Source organism: Pipistrellus hanaki, assembly GCF_964339955.1.
Source record: "Pipistrellus hanaki genome assembly, chromosome: 14".
Taxonomy (NCBI): Eukaryota; Metazoa; Chordata; class Mammalia; order Chiroptera; family Vespertilionidae; genus Pipistrellus; species Pipistrellus hanaki.
Window position 1 is genome coordinate 9,673,274 of NC_140516.1, and position 10,900 is coordinate 9,684,173.

Sequence of the window (10,900 nt, forward strand, 5' to 3'; positions counted from 1 at the left end):
TAGGAGGTGTGCAGGAGGCAGCAGATTGATGTTACTCTCTCATTGATGTTTCTAACTCTCTATCCCTCTCCCTTCTTCTCTGTAAAAAATAAAATACATTTTAAAAAATAAAAATAAATAAAATTAGTTTTCTATTCTGTTTTTCTTTGTGTCTGAACTCCCAGATGGAGCACCATAAACTTAGGAAGTGCTTGATGAGTATTTGTTGAATGGGGACACCCCCAAAAATGCCCATGTGGACGCATGGACTGGATCTGACAAGTGAATGTAGAGAAAGGCCTCTCCCAGGTGCCCTCCTAATGCAGGCCTGTGGGGCAGGGTGAGAGGTGGCCTGGGAAATGCTGAAGGCTGGAAAGTAGGGGTGACAGGGCAGGACCTGGGTCACATCACTGGATTTTCAATCCCATGAGACTCTCTATTTCAAGCACTGCACCTGGGGGCAATGCCAAGAGTAATTTTGTGACGTAGAGCAGAACAATTCTCTATTTTCAATTAAACTCTATTCTGCTTACCAGAGGAGTGGGAGACTACTACAGGTTTAGAGGCACCTATCAAACTATTCGTCAAGGCAAATAGAAAAAGGAAAGGCCAGAAACTTTCAAGAAGAAAGGAAGATGCACAAACGATGACTCAGCAAAGAAGGATTACTGCAACCAAGCATGAAAGTTAACGCCTGAATTTTCCTACAGCCAAGAAAACAAGGAGAAAACAGACTGGTAACCATTATATAATTATTTCTATATTTTGTAATGGACGGGGGATCAAGCTCTTCCCTGAGGGGAATGTCTTCGTGTTTATACTCTGCATAAAGGACAGTATCTTTAGATATAAAATTGTAGAATTTTATATATAAAATTATATATAAAATTGTACCTCACATGGATTTCTTCCCACTATGTAATGGTCGCCCCATTTAATGGTCATACATTAAATTGTATCTTTATATATAAAATTGTACCTCACATGGATTTCTTCCCAGTATGTAATGGTCGCCCCCTAGTCAAGGAAACAGTAAAAATCTACAGGACAAGCTAAATTCTTCCATTCCCCTTCCAGCCTTCTCCTCTGCCTATTTTTCCCCTGACCTCTCACCTGATCGTCTTTTCAGAGCTCCTCTCTCTAAATGCATCTGCCTGCCACTATTCTGCCTCCATCTAGGATTGAGGCAACCACCTCCCTGAAATTCACTTCCCAATTCATATCAATAAATAGTGGAACCCATGCAAGTTAGCTCCGGTGAGGGTGGCATAAATGTAAAGATACACTATTCTAATGAGTCTAATGATAGTAACTACAGTTCATCCAGGCTTTCCAGGATCTGGAGCAAGAGGGACATGTGGATTCAAGGAGCCTCTCCAGACATCCTCTCCCACTCCCTCACGGGTTAAGGGCAGGCAGGTCCCTTCACACAGGGATATATGATGATGACATCTCTTGCACAGGGAACCTAATGAAACCAGGGGACACCAAGGACACGTCTTTGGCCTTAAGCAGCACACTCCCCTAGGGCTTCAGGGATGGGGAGAACTGAGCGACCTCTTGAGCCCTGCTGTTGCCATATCCCTCCCCAGGACGACTTTTGGACAAAGAAATTCACAGGTGTATCTGAGCTACAATTTTCTCTGCTGCCTCTTACAAAGAGTGAGGACCCGAAGGCCATGGCTCAGTGCATTCCTGAACAGGAGACAGGTGATGAGACCTCTGTGGAGCCTGGGCCCTGACTCCAGGGTTGTGCCCCAGGGAGAACAAGGCCTGGCTGACTGAGCCATCTTGAGGCAGGAGGAGAGGCAGTAGGTTGGTGGGAAATGCAAGGTTGGGAAGCATGTCCCTGCCTAATGCATTGAGTGGCCTCAATCTCTATATCTAAATTGCTCTGTCAAGGCTTCTCCCTGCTAAAGCTGAGGAGTCAATGGTCACACAGATTCAGATCCGTGGGGCCCATTCCAGGAGCAAATGCTGCAGGATCCCAGAACCCTTTTCAGTGTTGGTTACCTGCCATTTTGTGCAAAGTCTTTGTGGCCTGACTACGAATCACCTGTTTTTCAAGTCCATCAACAGCCACACCGAGTAAGTTAGAATGGTGTGTTCAATTTGCTCTGAAGATGGGAACCTGGAATTTAAAGGACATGTAAGTCCATGGTCTCCTAAGGTAGTATAGACCCAGCCAGTGAGATTTGCTTCTGCCACCAGAGGGCAAGCGGCTATGAAAGCTTTCAATGTTCACCGCCCTGATGCAGTTGAGCTCTGCATCTGGAATTGAAAGACTCCTGCAGGATCATCTTTCAGGGGAGCCCTACAACTCTGCTGTTCTCACTCTCAGCCATGCCCATACCAGAGGATGGGGATTTGGGGTACAGGCTAATGGTCTAGCATTCACATTCCTCAGCCCTCTCTTGTGCCCTGGGCCACGTGCTTCCCTCCCTGTGTCCATCAGAGATCCAGCAGAGCTGGGTCACTGACAGACCTTGACTTGTATTTGCACATGGCAGAGGGCCTCTGAACTGGAAGGTTGTTTGTCATAATTGTGTAACTGATCTGTGCATTAGAACTCCCAAAAATCAGATTCATTTTCCATTAACCAGGAAGAGACCGAATGTCAGCATGGGGATGTTGGGAAGTGAACTTTGTAAAGTGATACTGTCTTTGTAACCTTGAGTGCCACCTTATGTGGCTCTTCAGAGGCATGCCAGCAGAGCTACCTGGAAGGCTTGGCAGAGTGAGTCATAAGGTCAAGTTGGTTGTGCTCTGGACCCAGTGCATCAAAAGCTCAGAGTCCTTCACCGTAGTGAGGTCCCTAGGTGATCCAGATGTTTGGCCAGTTTTGGAAACCACTGCTCAAGGAAATACAACCATCTGAGTAGCTTTTTGACTGCCTTTTACCTTTACAGGGAGACCCAGAAGCCAGGGGCCAAGGCTTCTCCATCTATGTAAACCTTCACCAGGTGAAGGGGATGCTGCTTAACTCTACAGATCCCAAATATCTCCTTCAGCTGCTCATGACACACTAGTAAAACGCAACTGCTGACCCAAATCCTTCCCTCTGCATTTCCAGGGTCTAACTGCCTCCTGGCTTCAGGCAATGGGCCTGAGTCTGGAACATCTCTGTGAAATACCAGGTGAAACCGTGAGTGGGGAATTGTGTGCACATGATTTGGCGTCTTTGTGCATGTGTGAGTGTGTGTTTCTGTACAGAAACCAGGAGACCCAGTGCTTGAAATTCCCAGCATCCTGCAGTTAGCTGACTCAGCTACTACCTCTCCACCCCCTATCCCAAGCCTATATCCAGTTGCTTTACTCTGCACACCCCTCAATGAGGAGTGTTGGTTGGGGGTGGTGTCAGGGGCTCAAGGTGAGGTATGTGCATGCTTGGTCATGGACAAAGTGTCCACAAGTGGCCTTGAGCTGAGCACTACCACCCTGGGCTCAACAGAGATTGTGTGGGTGATAGCATGATCCTTCTCCTGCAGGGCCTGGCTCTTATTGTCACCATTGTCCTCTCCTTCAAAGCCATTATCTGACCATCGAATGTATGGCTACTCCAACCCCAGTCCCCATTACAATGCCCAGGTTTATTTTCTTATTGGCTGTTGCAGACATTGAAATCATCCTGACCATTTACTTGTTTGTTTTCGTCAAGTGTAGCAAAGTCATTAAAAGGATGCTGAGCCTTGTCTGCTTTGGCTCAGTGGAGAGAGCATCAGCCAGGTTCGATTCTAATCAAGGGCACATGTCTGGGTTAAAGGCTTAACGCCCTGTAGGGTGGTGCAGGAGGCAGCCAATCAATGATTCTCTCTCATCATTGATGTTTCTATCTCTCTCTCCTTTTCCCTTCCTCTCTGAATTCAATAAAAATATGTTTAAAAAAATAAGAGAGGATGCTGGAGCCAGACTGCCTGGATTCACACCCCATGCAGCTGAGATCCTGAGCAAGTCACACACACTCTGGGTGTAGGTTCCCTTCATGGTAAACATGGGCTATGACTAGTACCACCCTCACAAGGCTGTGAGGAATAAATGGACTAGCACAACTAAGGCGGCCAGAAGAGCTCTGGCCATGATGAATGCCATGCAAGCATTCCTTCTTGGTGTTTCTGTGATTAGTATGATAAGCTGACTCATACAATGAAGTCCCAGGGCCCATAACAGGGCTGGGGACCACGTCACTCTCAATATCTGTTGAGTGAATAAGTGAATAAACAAACAACAAAAAAAAAAAAACAAAGAAAGAAATTGCAGTGCTCCCAAAAATGTGTGACCCCAAAACCTTCTCAGGAGCTTGACTGAGCTCCAAGTTGGATCCAAGAGAGAAGTTGCTTGGAGAGACTTACTTTGGAATATGGCTCTGGGCACAGCTTTCTTTCTTAGGTAAAAGCAGTGGCTTCATGCTGCCCTCTGCTGGTGTCTCTAAGACAAGGCGAGCAAACTCAGAAAGCCAACATGGGAGCCAGGTGATGTGTGGGGCCCTGGTCTGCAACTTCAGATATTCCTGCTTTCTTCCCTGCTGCCCTGATTGCAATACGCAGTCAGAATGCCTTTTCTAAATGCCCCTCCTTTGTAGAGCCAGGACCAGACACACTGTCCCACTGGGTGAGCAGAAGCCCCCACGGGTAGCAATCCCTGGAACTGGTGGAATTAATCCTCTGCTCTGGGTCTGTGTGTCTCTCATGTCCACACCTTCACTGTGAGCTCTTCCTTCTTGTCTGCCCGCCTCAGCTCTCTGTGTCTAGGCTGAAGTCAGAATCCCTGCCAGGTCAGGACTGCCTCTGTGGAGGCTGGATGTGTGGGCATCCCCCTTAGCTACCTCTGTGACGTTCAACCAGAATCAAGCCTTATGCTTCCCCCTTCCACACCACTCAGCATCGGCCAGGAGAGACTGGGGACTTCTCTATATTTAACACCATGTCTCAGCCGGAATGAAACGCAGGGGCCATTTGAACTCTGCAGTGACTACCAACGGATCTGAGATAGTGTGTGGAAAGGAACCTATATGCCAGCTCTTCCTGGTGCTTCTGCCAAGTTCAGCTTCTTGTTCACTTAACAAACCGTGGCATTGGCAACCACGAAGGCACGATCAGATTCCATGGGAGTTGCCTTGTGACCCTTTACCCAGCAAGGACATCCTCTGGAGAGAAAACCCAGCCACCTGTGCTGACCCTTTCTTGTGCTCTGTCTGCAGTTCCTAGGTGATCCTCTCCCCTTACACTGATGAGGTCTGTTTCCCAAGCATTCCAAGGGCAGGGACCAGGAACAATGGAATACATTTGGGGTGCACCATGTGGAAGGAGTCTGAGGAGTCCAGAGGCAGAAGCACCCATGGTCTGAGATGGAGGATGGACAGATGCTTCAGAGATAGCTTAATACCACACTCAATGTCCATGCTTTTATTTTGTAACTAGAGGCCTGGTACACAAAATTCATGCATTGGGCGGGGGGTGGGGAGTGGGGGGGGTGTGTATCCCCACAGCCCCGCCTGCACCCTCTGCAATCCAGGAAAGCTCAGAGGATGTCTGACTACCGATTTAGGCCCAAAATCGGCAGATGGACATCCCTCTCACAATCCAGGATCTGCTCACCTGCCTATCTTACTGATTGCTCCAAACTGGCCCCCCTGCTGTCCTGGTCACCTCCAACTTCCCCCACTGCCTGCATGGTGCCCTTCAAGGCCCCCATCTGCTGGCCTGGTCACCCCTCATTGCACCCCCCTGATGGCTTGGTCACTCCACACAACCTGCTGTTCAGTCGTTTGCTCACCCCTGAATAATCCCCTGCCGACCTGGTCACCGCACACAGCCCATTGCTCAGATGTTTGGTCATCCCTCACTAACTCCCCTGCTGTCCTGGTTGCCCTACACAGCCTGCTTGCTCAGTTGTTTGGATGTACCTCCCTAACCCCCCTACTGGCCTGGTCACCCCACACAGCCCGCTGTTCAGATGTTTGGTCATTCCTCACTAACCCCCCTGCCGACCTAGTCAATGCACACAGCCTATTTGTTCATCCGTTCAGTTGTTTTGGTTGCAACGGTCATTTAGGGTTTTATATATATAAATTTTATAATAATGAAAATAAAGTATAATTTTCTCTGAGTATAGCTTGAAATCTAGTCCATAACTTTTTGGATTTTTACTGCTGTTTAATTTGAGTTTCTTTATTTTTTTAATAAATATTTATTGTTGGAGGATCCAAGATGGCTGCTCGGGTAGACACCTCACCACAGCAGCACACAACAATTTCAATGGAATACAACTAAAATGTAGAGTGGACATCACCCAGAGCTACAGGTAGTCGACTGACTGAAAATTCTACAACAAGAAGGAAAGAGAAAACCAGAAGGAAAATCAGAGGAGCTGAAAAAAAGCCTAAGGTACAGAGACATGCTGCACGCTCACACACACGCGCGCGGAGAGGTCGCAGCCAGAGAGCAGGAGAGGACTGGGTACTGCCTGGCGTTCCCTAGCAGGAAGGAAATGAAACCCCCAGCCTGGGCTGAACCCCCGAACCGGCAGCGCTGAGCCCCAGTTATGGGCCAGACCCTGGGGTCCCAGGCTCCGACAGGGGGAGACTGGGCTATCAGGCGGAATCCCAGGGGAGCAGCGAAAAGCAGGGCCCCCGGAGTCACACGCACATTTCGCGCAGAGGACTGAATGTTGACTCTGATGCTGGATTACCCTAGCCAGAAGGAACAGGGCCTCCGGCGGCGCTGAGCCTCAGTCCAGACTGCTCTGAACCCCAGTCCTGGACCAGACCCTGGGGACCCAGGCTCAGGCAGGGGGAGATGGGGCTGTGAGGTGGAATACCAGGGGAGTGGCGAAAAGCGGAGTCCCCGGAGTCGCGCACACTGCATGCAGAGGAGAGTCTGTTGACTCTGATCCTAGACTCTCCTAGCGGGAAGGAGAAAAAAAGCTCCAGACTGGAGGAATGCGACAGGGAGCAGGAGCCCCTGCCGGACACCGGCCAGCCGGGCGCTGGCAGGGAGCCGGGCGACGGGGCCCCTGGGGGGGGGTGCCCCTGAGCCTTCGACCTCTGAGCGCTGGCAACGGAGCCAAGGCTGGGGACTGCTTCCTGGGCGGCGCCGACCCCGGCAACAGGCTGGAGCAGCGCGGGAGCCTGCGGAGAACAAAGGGGTGCCACAGGCCAACCTACTGAGCTCCCAGGACAAGGAGGAAGAAACCAAAGAAGTTCTCAATGTGAAGAAATCAAGTGAGAGCAAAAGATAGTAAAATTACTTAAGAAAGAATACAAAGAAGATCTTGAAAAATCAAAGACTAAGTCAGAACTCAACTCACCAGCCAACATTTCAACATATATGCGTTTAAAAAAAAAGGGGGGGGGCAGAATGTTGGAACAGTCACTGCCAGGCCTAGAGTGCCCAGGCACAAGGCAGTGGCAACCAGGCCCGGAGCAGCAATGGCCAGGCCCCAGAGCAGCAGAAGCCAGAACCAGAGCAACAACAGCCAGCACTGGAGCAGCCAGACCTGGGGCAGTGGCAGCCAGGCCTGAGGCAGAGGCAGCCAAGCCCAGGGTGGCCAGTCCAGGAACACCCAGACCCGGAGTGGCCGGGCCCGGAGAAGCCGGGCCCAGAGCAGCTGGGTTGGGAGCAGCCAGGCCCAGAACAGCAGTAGCCAAGCCCGGAGCATCCAGGCTGGGAGCAGCCAGACTCGGAGCGGCCGGGCCCGGGGCAGCCGGGCCCAGAGCAGCCGGGTCGGGTGCGACCAGGCCCGGAGCAGCAGCTGCCAGGCTGGGAGCGGCCAGGCCCGGAGCAGCTGCGTCTGGTGCGGCCAGGCCTTGAGCAGTGGCTGCCAGGCTGGGAGCGACCAGGCCCGGAGCAGCCAGGTCGGGTGCGGCCAGGCCCAAAGCAGCGGGTGCCAGGCTGGGAGCGGCCAGGCCCGGAGCAGCAGCTGCCAGGCTAGGAGCGGCCAGGCCCGGAGCAGCCGGGTCTGATGCTGCCAGGCCCAGAGCAGCAGCTGCCAGGCTGGGAGCGGCCAGGCCCGGAGCAGCCGGGTCTGGTGCGGCCAGGCCCAAAGCAGCGGTTGCCAGGCTGGGAGCGGCCAGGCCCGGAGCAGCGGCTGCCAGGCTGGGAGCGGCCAGGCCCGGAGCAGCCGGGTCGGGTGCTGCCAGGCCCGGAGCAGCTGCCAGGTTGGGAGCGGCCAGGCCCGGAGCAGCCACGTCTGGTGCGGGCAGGCCCGGAGCAGCGGTTGCCAGGCTGGGAGCGGCCAGGCCCGGAGCAGCCGGGTCGGGTGCAGCCAGGGCCTGAGTAGCAGCTGCCAGGCAGGGAACGGCCAGGCGCGGAGCAGCAACTGCCAGGCTGGGAGCAGCAAGGCCCGGAGCTGCCGGGCCCGGAGCAGCCGGGCCCAGAGTAGCCGGGTTGGGTGTGCCCAGGCCCGGAGCAGCAGCAGCCAAGTCCAGAGCAACTAGGTTGGGAGCGGCAGTGACCAGACCCGGAGCAGCTGGTTGTGGAACGAACCAGAGCAACAGAGGCCAGGCCCGGAGCATCCAGGCCCAGAACAGCTCGCTCCTCGCCTGCCCCTGCCCCACGGCTGCCTCTCAGACATGGCTGGAAACTTTTGGGGGAACTTGAGGGTCTGCTGAATCAAGTGATAAAGGCTTAGATCTGGATGTGTTGAGTTAGTATAGGGCTGGGGTGTTGATCTGTGAGTGCCTTGGGTGGGGCCTGGATGAGGCTGGTTGACCTATTTGGAAATGTCTTTTGTGTGAAATGTATCATTGGGCATGTGGAGGTATTATTGATATGATAAAATGCTAAGTAACTGATTTACTATCTGAAAAGGGATTTACTATCGGGGAAAGGGAGGGAGGAAGAGACTGACATAAACTGCACGGATGGATGAGGACAATGGGGGATGGGGAGGGGGCAGAGGGTGGGGTGGGAACCTGGTGGAGGAGGGAAGAAATGAGGAACTTTTGTAATAATATGAACAATAAAGATTGATTTAAAAAAATAAAAAATAAAAAATAAAATAAAATAATAAATATTTATTGTTCAGATAATTACAAATGTGTTCCTCTTCCCCACCCCCCTCAATTTCTCCCCTCCACCAGGTTCCCACCCCACACTCTGTCCTTTCCCCATCACCCATAGTCCTCATCCATAGGTGCACAGTTTCTGTTCAGTCTCTTCCTGCACCCCCACTCCCCTTTTCCCCGAGAATCATCAGTCCACTCACCTTCTGTACCTTTGATTCTATTATATTCACAAGTTAATATTTTTCATCAGATTTTTTAATTCACTTGGTTTTTAGTTTCACTTGTTGATAGTTACGTATTTGTTGTTCATAATTTTTATCTTTATCTTTTTTCTCTTCCTAAAGAACCTCCTTCAGCAATTCATAAAATTCTGCTTTGGCGGTGATGAGCTCCTTTAGCTTTTTTTTATTTGTGAAGCTCTTTATTTGGCCTTTGATTCTGAATGATAGCTTTTCTGGGTAGATTATTTTTGGCTGTAGGTTCTTGCTATTCATCACCTTAAATATTTCTTGCCATTCCCATCTGGCCTGCATGGTTTCTGTTGAGATTGTCAATCATCTGACAATCGTATGGGTGCTCCTTTATAGGTAACTACCTGCTTTGCTCTTGCTGCTTTTGATATTCTCTCTTTGTCTTTTGCTCTTGATATTTTAATTATGATGTGTCTTGGTGTGGTCCTCTTTGGATTCCTTTTTATGGGATTCTGCATGGTTCCTGGACTTGTAAGCCTATTTCTTTCCCCAGTTGGGGGAAGTTTTCTGTCACTATTTCTTCCAGTATTCTTTCGGTATCTCGCTCTCTCTCTTCTTCTGGGATCCCCATAATTCTGATGTTGGTTCACTTAAAATTGTCCCAGAGGTTTCTTACACTATCTTTAACTTTCTGGATTCTCTTATCTTCTTGCTTCTGCAGAGGAGTGTCCTCTGGCTCTTTGTGTTCTAAATATTTGTCTTGATTCTTGTGATCTTCCTGTCTGTTTTTAGAACTCTGTGTAATATTTTTTTTATTTCAGACAATGTTTCCTTTATTTCTAGTTGATCCCTTTTTATTTATAGTTGATCCCTTTTTATATCCTCATAGGTCTCATCTATTTTATCGGCCTTTTTTAGGATATTCTGGAAAAGCCATATAACTGTAGTTTTGAACTCAATGTCTATTTTTTTCCATCTCCTTCCTTTGTGTCCTGCCTCTTGTCTGCATTTTACCCTGTTTCCCCAAAAATAAAACATCTCCCAAAAATAAGACCTACTTAAAGGTTTCCTTCTGAGTGAAATATAAGGCATCCCCCCAAAAATAAGGCCCCCCAGGCTCTGTCTCAGAATAAAAATTAATTTACCATAAACTGGTCGCTAGGGCCGCCCAGACTGGTGTCTAGCAACCAGTTATGTTATGCAGAGTCCTGACATCTCTGCTGTGTGGAGGCAGAGCGGAGGTTGGAGTGAGCAGTGAGCGTGGGGTGGGAGAGAGGAGACTTTCGCAGATGCGTGTAGAAGAACAGGAGTATTAGAGAGGACAGGATGCAGCGAAGGTGGTGAGTGCTGGTCTGTCTCTGATGACACTACCTGATGCTCATGGCCGCCCTCATGATGACTGAAGGTTCTCAGTCAGTGGCAGACCCTGCTCCAGCCCAGATCCAGGCTCCAGTAAGCCCAGTGACAGTCCCCAGGCAGGCCCCAGGGGGTAAATGTCTGATAAAGGGCTAGGGGGGATGTCTGGTGAAGGTGTTCAGTGGCACAGGAGTGGGGGGAGGGGGATGACTTAAAATGACACAGGAGGATCAGAGGGGGCAATCAAATTGAAACAGGAGGATCAAAAGGGGTTACTAAAATGGTAATCTCCCCTCTGATTCTCCTGTGCCATTTTGATTCCCCCCTCTGATCCCCACTGTGTCATTTTAAGTCATCCCCCTCCCCACAC